The 12,502-nt window shown below is 31.0% G+C and overlaps 1 long non-coding RNA gene across 2 annotated transcripts; it reads left to right on the top strand.

Annotated features, from left to right (window-relative positions):
* The first annotated feature begins 3,215 nt into the window (after positions 1-3,215).
* On the top strand, positions 3,216-9,417 carry LOC121732372. 2 transcript variants are annotated; one of them, XR_006036359.1, is made up of 7 exons: positions 3,216-3,545; positions 4,001-4,216; positions 4,751-4,802; positions 5,290-5,355; positions 7,480-7,554; positions 7,818-7,880; positions 9,264-9,417. It is a non-coding gene; the product is annotated as an uncharacterized LOC121732372 (long non-coding RNA). The 2 variants fall into 2 exon arrangements; XR_006036360.1 differs by lacking the exon at positions 4,751-4,802 and having other exon boundaries at positions 3,217-3,545.
* Positions 9,418-12,502: the final 3,085 nt, after the last annotated feature.

Raw genomic sequence — 12,502 nt, 5'->3', positions numbered from 1 at the left:
TATTTTTTAAGGTCATTTATTTACCTTTATTTGAATGTCATATACAAGGAAAAATATTGAACTAATGGAATAAGTAAAAAAGAACGCTGAAAACGTTATATTATTCTGATATTATTGAAACAAAATCGAATTTTCGACGAAACAGATTCCGTTGTGCGACTAAATGTAAAATATAATTTAATACAAAAAAATACAGCAATAAATGGATTTCTTCGTTAATTTAATCTAATGAAATGCATATTTAATTGTTTATTAAAAAAAATTTTGATAATTTCAAGGATCAACAAGAGTAGCAATTATTTTTAATCCATAGTGTGACTATGTGACCTATCCACTAGGTTATTTTTCATTTTTTTACATGAGTAAGTAATATTTAATATATATAAAGAAGTTTTTATAACACAAAAACCTTTTCTTTAAACATTTTTATTGTTGCACTACTTATAAAAGTAAAAAAATCTTTGATTTCATAGATTTAACTTCATTAATTAGAGGGACGAACATCTCATAATCATAAAGATGTGTTCACATGTCTACGAATTCCTAAGTTATTAATGACATCGGATTATATGCACGATCAAAGTGCCGAAATATCCATGCAAATATGCACGAAAAATGGTCGAAATATGCACAAAATATGCACAATCAAAAGTCACTTAATATTAAAATTTATTATTTTTTTGAAGACTTTTCCGGTAGTGACATTAATAAAAGCGCCAATTTTTATGATTTCATAAAATCCCGGATTTTTAATTTCTTGAAATAAAGACTTTTTATTTATTTGTTATACGCCAATAATAATTTTCTACCAACATTTTCCGATTGCAATCTTAATGCCCATGGAAGTTAAACTACCGAAATATGCACTATCGCCTAAAAAGTGACATTATATGCATTTGCATATGCAAGTATGCAAATGCATATAATCTGATGTCTAGTTATTATAAATCTGCAAATATCAACGACACAAAATGATTTTCAACTTTACTGATAGAAAAGTAGTGGAAATAAAATCAAAATTATTAAAAAAAAAAAACTTTTAGTACTTACTTAAATTTTAAATAGTATATTTGTTATTGTTAAGTAAAGTCGACGCCTTTATAATTTGGCTGTAGCGATATCGATTTTTCTCAGCAATGACTAAAGCTAAAAAATTAAAGTTCATTGTCAGTATTTAATCAATCAATCAAAAGTAACTTAATATTAAAATTTATTATTATTTTTAAGACTTTTCCGGTAGTGACATTAATAAAAGCGCCAATTTTTATAATTTCATAAAATCAAAATTTTTAATTTCTTGAAATAAAGCCTTTTTAGTTTTTATTTATTTATTATACGCCAATAATAATTGTCTACCAACATTTTCCGATTGCCATCTTAATGCCCATAGAAGTTAAACTACCGAAATATGCAAAATTGCCAAAATATGCACTATCGCCTAAAAAGTGACATTATAATATGCATTTGCATATGCAAGTATGCAATGCATATAATCCGATGTCTAGATGCAAAGAAAACTAGCAATCTAATACATATCCAAAACGGTTTTTTACTTTAACGCGGCGTCACCTTAACACATAAGTAATAAAAAATATATTTGTACGTTAATCGTACCAGTTTAAAAATCACCAATTTTCTTAATAAAATCTTTGAATAAAAAAATAATTTATTTAAAATGTGAACTAAGCCTTATGCTTTCCGCCTGTTGTGACTTGTCCGTTCCATTATATGTGACCATACGAAAAGTCACAAGTCGGAAGTCACGTAATATTACTTTCTTTTACTTTTAAAGTGTTTGTAAATAACCGATAATAGTTATCACAATTTCATTTTTTTTACTAAATACTAAGCTAATTTTGCAACGTGTCAACAGTAAAAACAGTTGGAGAAAGTATAATAATGCTTACAAAATATGGTCACTTATCTGAACAAATAAACCGTTCCTGAAGAACCATCCAACCTGCGTCCGCGTCTTGTAGCAGATTTTTAACGACTAAATTCAAATTGAAGTTTCTCGATGTATAATGAAATATAGTGCTATCATTTAGTGCCGAAAATATTTTTGTAGTATGTTTATAAAACTAAAAAAAACGGTCACTAAACCGAACATTCCGGCCGGGTTGTTTTTTCATGATTATAATTTTAATTAATTTGTAGTTAAATTATGTTAGATTTTTCAATAACAAGAAAAAACAATTGATACATTAAGTATTTAGGAATCTAACATATGTTTTTTAAGTAACTTACTTTAAGAAAAAAAATAGTTATTAAAGATTTTGTTACAACTTCTGGGAAGGGGACAGGTGAATTTAATAGGTTTCGGTACTTAAAAACCCTTATAAATCTCATACTAAATAAAATTTTATACAAACGTGAATGTATTTTAATAAAAGAAAACTTGTTTTTGCTCCTACATTAAAATTACAAAATGTTAGTATGTAATTTTTTACAAATAATCTGTAGCGAAGTCAAGGGACAAGGTAAAAACCAGGGGTACACATTTTTTTGAAAATGCCCATGTATTATAGAGGTCAGTGTGCAGGGGGGGGACAGAACCATGTAATTGGTGCCCCTCAAGGTCACACTCACACATACAAATCGATACAAAACTTTTACTCCTTCTTTTTATATTGTTTTCCGGAGCTTTGATCATAACATTGTAAATTGCCAGTGGCAAAGTAACTAATAACATTGTAAATTACCAGTGGCAAAGAAACTTAAAAAAATTGACGTAAAACCAAAACAGAATTTTGGTAAAGGAATTGAATATTCTTTTACATAATATTATTATTATAAAATTAAGAGAAAGTATAAGGGAGCTCAAAGGGGTTTCTTTTTAAAGAGTCGTCGAATGAAGTAATTTTCAACCTTATAATAGTTTATTTAAAGTTTCTTTTATTATGATGTCTGTCAGTTGACAGAAAAAATGTGTAAGTGGGCAAATTTACTATATAAACATAACAAGTAATTTGCTTAATTCATTCATGAAGCCCTAAGCGGCCGCATCCGGCCGCGATAACAATAGAAAAGCTATTGTGTCTCGTTATTCCACGATCGATGGGTTAAAAGGTAAAATACACATGACAATTATTATCGTAATGATTTATCTCCTTGATGTTAAAATCGAACGACAAATTGAACGTGTGTAGCAATATCGCAAACGATTTTACGTTCAAAAGATCGATTGGACGATTTTCTTGACGATCGATCGGAACGACAAATTGTCCCGTGTATGGGCACCTTAACAACTAAGTTTGTTAAGCAAATTACTTGTTATGTTTATATCAGCATAATTAATTATAAATAATGTTTAGTTTTGATTTTTAGCGCATTATAATTATTATTCATTATTAACTACGCTAGCAACATTTCGTGTAATAATTGGGCAGATAAACAAAAATAATTGGCAACATTCGAAAATGGCTGCCGTTAAAGAAACTGATTTCTAATTTATTCAAAATTTGTTTATTATTCATAAAATAAAATCAGAGATAATTATTTACAATGAGCAGTCGTTGCATTTTTGGAGGGTTCGCCACAGGAAAGTAAGTATTAAAGTAGCGTATATTAGAACTTAGTTATTTGCATAACCTCGCAGCCTCGTAATATTGTAAGTTTATCGTAATTATTTATCAATTAGTCATTTATCAGTTACAATTATTGTAAATAAAATCAGAACCATCACTGGCTTTTTTCGTGTTTTAACTATATTTATTCGCATTGAGTGGTACATACTACGTAGTACATATTAGTACAATGTAACCTACAATCTAGATTTCATAATATTATGGTATGGTCAGACTATTTTCTATTTATTATCTTTTGGGATCATATATCACACGTTTTCCGTCACCGGATTCTTATGAGGTTTAACTATATTGATACGCATACGGCATATAGTTGTACATACGTACGTACGTAGTACATAGTAGTACAATACAATCCAGATTTCATATGCTGTGGTCAGACGATTTTCTATTTATTATCAATTATCTTTTAGGATCAACCTTAGATACCGTCACCAAATATCCAGTTATATCCAGTTCTATACGAAGAGTGGTTGGAAGTCGTCCCAAGCAGATTTAAAAACGAAAATTGCTATCGCAAGTATAGAGTTTGCGATAGACATTTTGAACCAGAAGGAAAGTACGGGAAGGGTCGCCTTCAAAGATAGCGATTCCTAAACTACATTTACCTAGTGAGCCTACCACAGTTGGTAAGTACATTAAAAGTAATTATAGAATTAATTTCCTGCAATGCAATGTAACTACTATGATTATCTAAAACAGTGGTTCTTAACCGGTGGTCTGCGGACCACTGGTGGTCGCTGAAAGCATTCCAAGTGTTACGCAAAGCCATTCTAATAATATGTATGTGACAATTCAGAAGTTAGTTAATAGTATGGACTATGCAGTCACAAAAATCACATTTTATTAAAATCTGTAACTTTTCGATTTTTGCAAAATAAAAAAAATGTATGTGCTAATATTTGTACAGTTGTCCTTGTTTTCTTTATCAATAAAACCTTAGTTTTGGTAAACCAGCGGGTGGTCCCGGCTAGACAATCATTTGGTGAAATGGCCCATCATGACTAAAAGGTTAAGAACCACTGATCTAAAATTATAGTAGCCAAATGTGCGTATATTATTTAATAATAAAACAACACACACAAAGTAGATAATTTTGTATTGGAATATGGTTTGGTGAGTTTAATGTTATTCATCACAAGATTATATTATCATCTTTACAGATACACATTTTCCCTGTGCACTCTACACTAAACACTGATTTACCAACCTTAAGTAAGTAGTGATGTAATGTAATATATACACATTAATACAATATAGTACAGGATTAACGCCTCCGTGGTCTAGTGGTATAGAGCGCGGCTCTTGACTCGGAGGTCGTGGGTTCAATTCCCGCGTTGGAAACATGTTATTTCCAAGTTTGGTTAGGACAATGCAGGCAGATTGTCTGACAAGTATGCTCCATGCGTCGGATGGGCATGTAAAAAGTCGGTCCTGCGCCTGATCTCTCACCAGTCGTGTCGGTCGTCCGTCCCACTGGGTTATGAGAGTAAAGGAATAGAGAGTGCTCCTGTGTACTGCGCACACACTAGGGCACTATAAAATTACTCCTGCGTAGCTGGCCTGGTTTCAATGAAACCGGCCGCCGTCACCGAAACCAGTGTTGGGAGCTATTATTATTATAGTACAGGATTCCTAGATAATTTTTGAAAAGGAAAGGCAATACTTCAACATATTATAATATATTTTATGAATGTTTCAGGAAATCAAGTGGTTGATGATGCGGGATGTGTATTACAAAATCCTATAGAAGTTGAGGTTGCTTCAAGTAAGTAACTAGTCTTTATATTAAAAGTTATTGTATAACACAATAGTATAATAAAACAAATGTGCTATTAACGTCAGCTGTATCGACACACATGACAAATCATTAGATCTAAAAAAAAATGGTTGACTTTTTAAATGAATATAAAAAGAATAATAGTAATAATATCTATGGACACTTCACACCACGTCAGTCTGACTCTGGCCCCGTGCTAAGTACCTGAAGGACTTGTGTTACGGGTACCAGACAACGGAAATATATTTAATACTTTTATACTATACATATATTTAAGATTTTTATTATATTATACACATATTTAATACACATCCACGACCCAGGAACTTAGAAAAATTTTTGTTCCGTCGGCGGGATTCTAACCCGCGACCCCCGTCTTGAGCTACCGATAGCCCACCAACTGAGCCACAGAGGTCGTCGAAGGAAAGGCAATACTTCAACATATTATCCATACTAATATTATAAATGCGAAAGTATCTCTGTCTGTCTGTCTGTCTGTCTCGCTTTCACGCCAAAACTACTGAACCGATTGCAATGAAATTTTGTACACAGTTATTCTAGTCTGAGAAAGGACATAGGCTACATTTTGATGTGGGAAAATATCTTATTTCTATGAAAATATCGATGAAAATTAATTCGCATTGCGATTTTGCATTGGCCAGCGCTCATCCCGGGGGTCCTGGGTTCTAGTCCCGCAGGCGGAACAAAAAGTTTTCAATGTTCCTGGGTCTTGGATGTGTATTTTAATATAATATTTCAAAAATCTTAAATGTATTAATTTATGTATAATATTATAAACAATCCAGAAATATATCGATGCAATGAACATTTTAGTTCTAATACGATTCAACAGATGGCGTTTTATTTTTTACTTTATTGTAACATAGAACTATTCATACTTATTAATTAGTATGTTTTTGATTATAGTTTTTAATACGTTAGAATATTATGTTTAATAATATAATCACTTGGTATAATAATAATCAATCTATCTTATCTTATAGAACTCCTACTGCATTTCTAATATATGTGACAAGTTGACAACAGAAGGCGCTCTAAAATAAAGGAGTTCGAGTGTACCGTGTTGGCCTATATTCCATCCAGAAAATATATCAATGCAATCAACATTTTTAATTCTAATATATGAAAACAGATGGCGTTTTATTTTTTACTTTATTATTGTAACAGAACTAATCATACCTACTTTACTATATAATATTGTTTTTATTCATAACTAGCTGTTGCCCGCGACTTCGTCCGCGTGGACTTCAGTTTATAGCGCGCGGTGTCAACAAAATTTGTGTCAAATTTAAAAACTTTTTAAAACCCTGGTAAGTGGTACCCCTCTTAGGGCCGCGCTACACCGGAATGGCAGCGCTGAAAGTGCTCGCCTCGCCGCTGCCATTCCGGTGTAGCGCGGCCCTTAATTAATCAAAATACCCAAAAACAGCTGTGCAGTGTGCACATAATCTATACTAATATTAAAAATGCGAAAGTATCTCTGTCTGTCTGTCTGTCTGTCTGTCTGTCAGTCTCGTTTTCACGCCAAACGCCAAAACTACCGAACCGATTGTAATGAAATTTTGTATACAGATAGTCTAAAGCCTGAGAAAGGACATAGGCATAGAAAATGCGTAAATTTGTTCAAATTAAGTTAGTTCCAACAATTCATAATAGATGGCACCGTGCGTCTTCTACATCGCGCTGACGCTTGCTCAAAAGTCTTTCTATAAGACGTGGTATCATCTTACATTTAAGTTTCGATTTTTTTCGATTGTTATATCTATTCTAGGGTATTAAATAACTCAGTACTTTATCTGTGCAGTGACGTAACCTTAAACCTATCAATGATAAATAGTTTATGGGTAAAGTTGTGTAATTGGAGGGCTAAATAAGCTTTACAATTTGGCATAAAATATAAAGTTTAATATAAAAAAATTAAATACTTATTGCGTGCACACTGCACAGCTGTATTGATTTAAGGGGTACCAGGGTTTTTTTATAAAAGCTTTTGACACCAATTTTGTTGACATCGCGCGCTATAAACTGAAGTCCACGCGGACGAAGTCGCGGGCAACAGCTAGTACCTAATATATTTTATGAATGTTTCAGGAAATCAAGTGGTTGATGATGCGGGATGTGTATTACAAAATCCTATAGAAGTTAAGGTTGCTTCAAGTACAAGTTGTAAGTAACTTGTCTTTATATTAGAAGTTATTGTATAACACAATAGTATAATAAAACATTAATGTGCCATTGACGTCAGGTGTATCAACACACATGACAAATCATTAGATCTAAAAACATCTATTTTCATATGTGTTACCTAAATATGTGGCCATCCGCTATAGAAGGAATTTTAAACATCCACCCTGAAAATGGTTGACTTTTTAAATGAATATATAAGAAGAATAAAATATGTATACAGATTTTCATGATATTATTTATAGGTACTTGGGGTGGACTAATACATGAAGAATCTATACCCTATGTAGGAGTTTATTGTGCTTCTGGTAAGTATTTTTACTATTTAATATTTTTATAGTGCTTGCACTGAAGTGCAACTCTAAGTAACTCGCCTTAGCGATGTCCCGGTGATAGTTAGTGTAAAAGGTTCTGGGAACAAAAAAGGCCGAAAAAACCGTTTTTTTTTTTTAATTATTATTAAATAAGGGGGCAAACGAGTAAACGGGTCACCTGATGGTAAACAACTACCGTCGCCCATGGACACTCGCAACATCAGAAGAGCTGCAGGTGCGTTGCCGGCCTTTTAAGAGGGTATACGCTCACTACTTCGATGCTTTTAAAAATTTTTAAAACCATCTAAATAGTCCATTTGTTTATAATTTTTTTATAAACAAATGGCGGAAAAATTTTTTTTTTTAGTTAATACATGTCTTTCATTGATATAAAAACAATTATGTGATAATAAAAACAATTTTTTTTTTGACAATATTACTTTGATTTCTAGTTTTTTGTTCAAGTTAAAAAAAAAAATATACAAAGTATTAAACATTTTTAAACTTTAATGGCGTGATCTTGTTAAGTATGTTTATATCAAGGGCTCCACGAAGTGAACAATTTTTACGAAAATTATTTAAACATTTTTTTTTAATGTACAATGAGGACGGAAGTTCGAAAAAATTTCGTTAGTTAACATTTGTCTAATTTGTTGAAAAATTAACTTTAAGTTAAATTTCCAACGGGAGCGAATTCTTTGAAGTGTTCGGAATACACCATAAGTTTTTTTTTTAATTTTAAATTAATATATAATACCTTAAAAAAATAATTAGTGTGACGTGCTCGGTTTTGAAGCCGCGCGCGCTACCTAAAAATGCCGCGCGGCCTACTTTCAGCGTTAAATTAAAATTATAAATACTAGAGATAGAATTCCGGGAGTTGAGAGTCTTTTTATGGAAATTTCCTCCTCTTAAAGAATCCTTTTTTTTTAAATTTCTTAAATGTTAATAGTTTCGGTGTTTCTAACAAAAATCCTAATACCTTTTTTTGCAACCTAATTTGCTTATAACTTTTGCAATTTTTTGTGTGCTAATACACGCTTCCGTTACATTTTTCAAGACGTCTTCCCGAATCTAATGAGCTATCGCACGTAGTTTTAGGACCCTTATCTCTATATTTCGCCATTCTCAACTTATCGCTTAGACTATATCGTCTAGGCTCTAGGGCATAAATAAAAAAAAATCTACCAAGTGCGGGTCAGACGCAAACGATGTGTTCCGTGAGATTTGGCGATTAAAATAATTTTTGAAGTTATTTTCTAGGGTCTAGAAAAGGTATTTAAAAAACAAATTAATATTTGTTTTTTGAATAATACCTTATCTAGACCCTAAAAAATAACTAACAGTACGTTAAAATAAATCATTTTAATTTTACAGTGACATGCATCAAGAAAACGAAACCAACAGTTTTGATATGGGAGGAGATGAATATTGATTTGGAGAAAGGATGACAACGCCGAAGCGGACCTACGCATCAAATACGCTACTGAATAGAATATATTATTCTTACAGATAATAAAACCTAAGGAAGCGTGACTGTCAAAATATTCGGCCAAGTGCGAGTTGGACTCGCGCACGAAGGGTTCGGTACCGTTAGAGAGCAAAAATAGGCCAAAATTGTGTTTTTTGTATGGGAATTTTTAAATTTCCCTTAAATTTTTATTTTATTTTAATTAATTATTGCCGTAGACATACAATAAGGGCCTTCGTGAAAATATAATGTGCCTACCTGTTGCCATTTTTGATATAGAGCAAAAAAGGCCGAAAAAATCACGTTTCTTGTATGGGAGACACTCTTAAGTATTTTTTTTAAGTATTTGTTGTTATAGCGGCAACCGAAATACACAATCTGTGAAAATTTCAAAAGTACCTATAGCGGTTCTTGAGTTACAGCCTGGAAACAGACAGACGGACGGACAGACATCGAAGTCTTAGTAAAAGAACCCTAAAAATCCATGAGTCTACAAAATTAGTACCGAATACATGCATGATGCTATTGTCATATTTTAGTGTGCGAAAAGGAACTGAATTCAAAACGGTGGAAGTGTGGGTGTTACGTTTCCTTAGTTTTTATTATTCTTAATAATATGAAGAATATTACAATAATACAATCATCAATTGTACAAACATGTATAAAATTTATATTTTTCTAAATCTTAGCAGTAAATTAAGGATTGAGCTAGATAAGACTAGGACGAGTCGGCGCATGAGTACCGAAAACTATTCCACCTCAATTTTTTTATGCGATCCTCTTCAAATTGCCCTCCTGATGATATAAATGCATGTTGTTTAAACAAACATTGTTTAAACAATTGCAAGGAATTGTTATTTTTTCAACCGAACAAATTTTTTTATATTTTTTATTGAAATACCAATAAAAAAGGTTCTATGACTTTTTACGATAAAGTTAATATTTTTAAAGATATGAATTTTAAAAGGTTCGAAAAAACTCAAATTTGGGTACTTTCGACCGATGAAAAATGTATTAAAGCAAAAAAAAAAGGCCAAAGTAATATATTTTTTTAAATTTATTTTTTTTAAATAGTTAATAATATTGTTAATAGAGATTTCAAAAAATTTCATTGTTTATATATTTTTTTATCTTAGCAAAAGTAGACAAAAAATTGTGTTTTTTTGTATGGGAGCCCTTAAACAGTTACATTATTTTAATTTTATTATTAACTAGCTGTCCCGGTGAACTTCGTGTAACCTCCCCTGGACATCTACGAATATTTTAAGACTAAAGTTAGCCCAACCCGTTCAGCCGTTTTCGAGTTTTAGCGTTACTAACACAATTGAAAATCCATTTTATATATAAAAGTGCTGTTTTTAGCCTTTTTCAGAAAATTTTATTTTTTTTTTAGAATTTTTCTCTCCGTAAGAACCATCCTCGTACTTCAAGGAATATTTAAAAAAAAGAATTAGCGAAATCGGTCCAACCGTTCTCGAGTTTTGCGCTTAGCATCACATTCAGCGACTCATTTTTATATTATAGATTATTAAATTACAAATATAATTAAGGATTTCGTGAAATTTTCAAGTGCCTCGCTGTTACTATTATTGATTACGAGCAAAAAAGGCCAAAAAAATCACGTTTCTTGTATGGGAGCCCCCCTAAATATTGACTTTATTTTATTTCTAGTGTTTGTTCTTATAGCGGCAATAGAAATACACCATCTGTAAAAATGTCAGAAGTCTAGATATAGCGGTTCTTCAGATACAGCCTGGAGACATATAGACAAACAGGCAGACGGACAGACAACGAAATCGTAGTAAACCCTATTATTAAGACTTCTGAAATTTTCACAGATTGTGTATATCTGTTGCCGCTATAACTACAAATACTAAAAATAAAATAAAGTATATCATTTAAGGGAGGCTCCCATACAAGAAACGTGATTTTTTTGGCCTTTTTTGCTCGTAATCAATAATAGTATCAGTTAGGCACTTGAAATTTTCATCAAATCTTTAATTATATTTGTACTTTAATAATTAATAATAAAATTAAAATAAAGTAATTGTTTAAGGGAGTAATTGTACAAAAACACAATTTTTGTCTACTTTTGCTAAGATAAAAAAAAAGATATAAACAATGAAATTTTTTGAAATCTCTATTAACAATGTTATTGACTATTGTATACAGAATTTAAAAAAAAATGTTACTTTGACATTATTATTTTTTTAAATATATTTTTCATCGGTCGAAAGTACCCAAATTTGAGGTTTTTCGAACCTTTAAAAATTCGTATCTTTAAAAATATTAACTTTATCGTAAAAAGTCATAGGACCTTTTTTATTGGTATTTCAATAAAGAATATTTATTATAATAAAGAATATTAATTTGTTCGGTTGAAAAATAACAATTCCTTGCAATTGTTTAAACAATGTTTGTTTAAACAATATGGCACCGGGTTGCGCCCTGGCAACATGCATTTATATCATCAGGAGGGCAATTTGAAGAGGATCGCATAAAAAAATTGAGGTGGAATAGTTTTCGGTACTCATGCGCCGACTCGTGCTAGTCTAAGATTAACAAAAACCCGTTATTATGAATAATTATAACATTTTTGTAACTATTTTGAAACACTTAATTAAATTGTGTTATGAATGTAACGTTGTAAACTCAGTTTAATTTCAATTGAATATAAATAATAAGTTTATTCGTAATATTCTTCATTAACAAAGTCAAACGGAAAAAATGCAAACTGTATATCTACAGTTTGTTAAAAAAATCTTCAGACTATTTATTATCAATTGTACAAACATGTATAACTTAATATATATTTTTCTAAATCTTAGCAGTAAATTATGGATTGAGCTAGATTAACAAAAAACTCGTTATTATGAATAGTTATAATATTTCTGTAACTATTTCAAAACACTTTATTGAATAGTGTTATGAATGTAACGTTGTAAACTCAGTTTAATTTCAATTGAATGTGAATAATAAGTTTTGATTGAGTGATGCATAACAAAATGTTTTACGGAAAAAATGCAAACTGTAGGTAGATTGTTAAAAAATCTTCAGACTATTTATTATCAATTGTTATACAAACATGTATAACGTAATATATATTTTTCTAAATCTTAGCAGTAAATTATGGATTGAGCTAGAT

This window comes from Aricia agestis, chromosome 12, assembly GCF_905147365.1.
Source record: "Aricia agestis chromosome 12, ilAriAges1.1, whole genome shotgun sequence".
NCBI lineage: Eukaryota > Metazoa > Arthropoda > Insecta > Lepidoptera > Lycaenidae > Aricia > Aricia agestis.
This window is presented reverse-complemented; position numbering and strand designations above follow the sequence as displayed.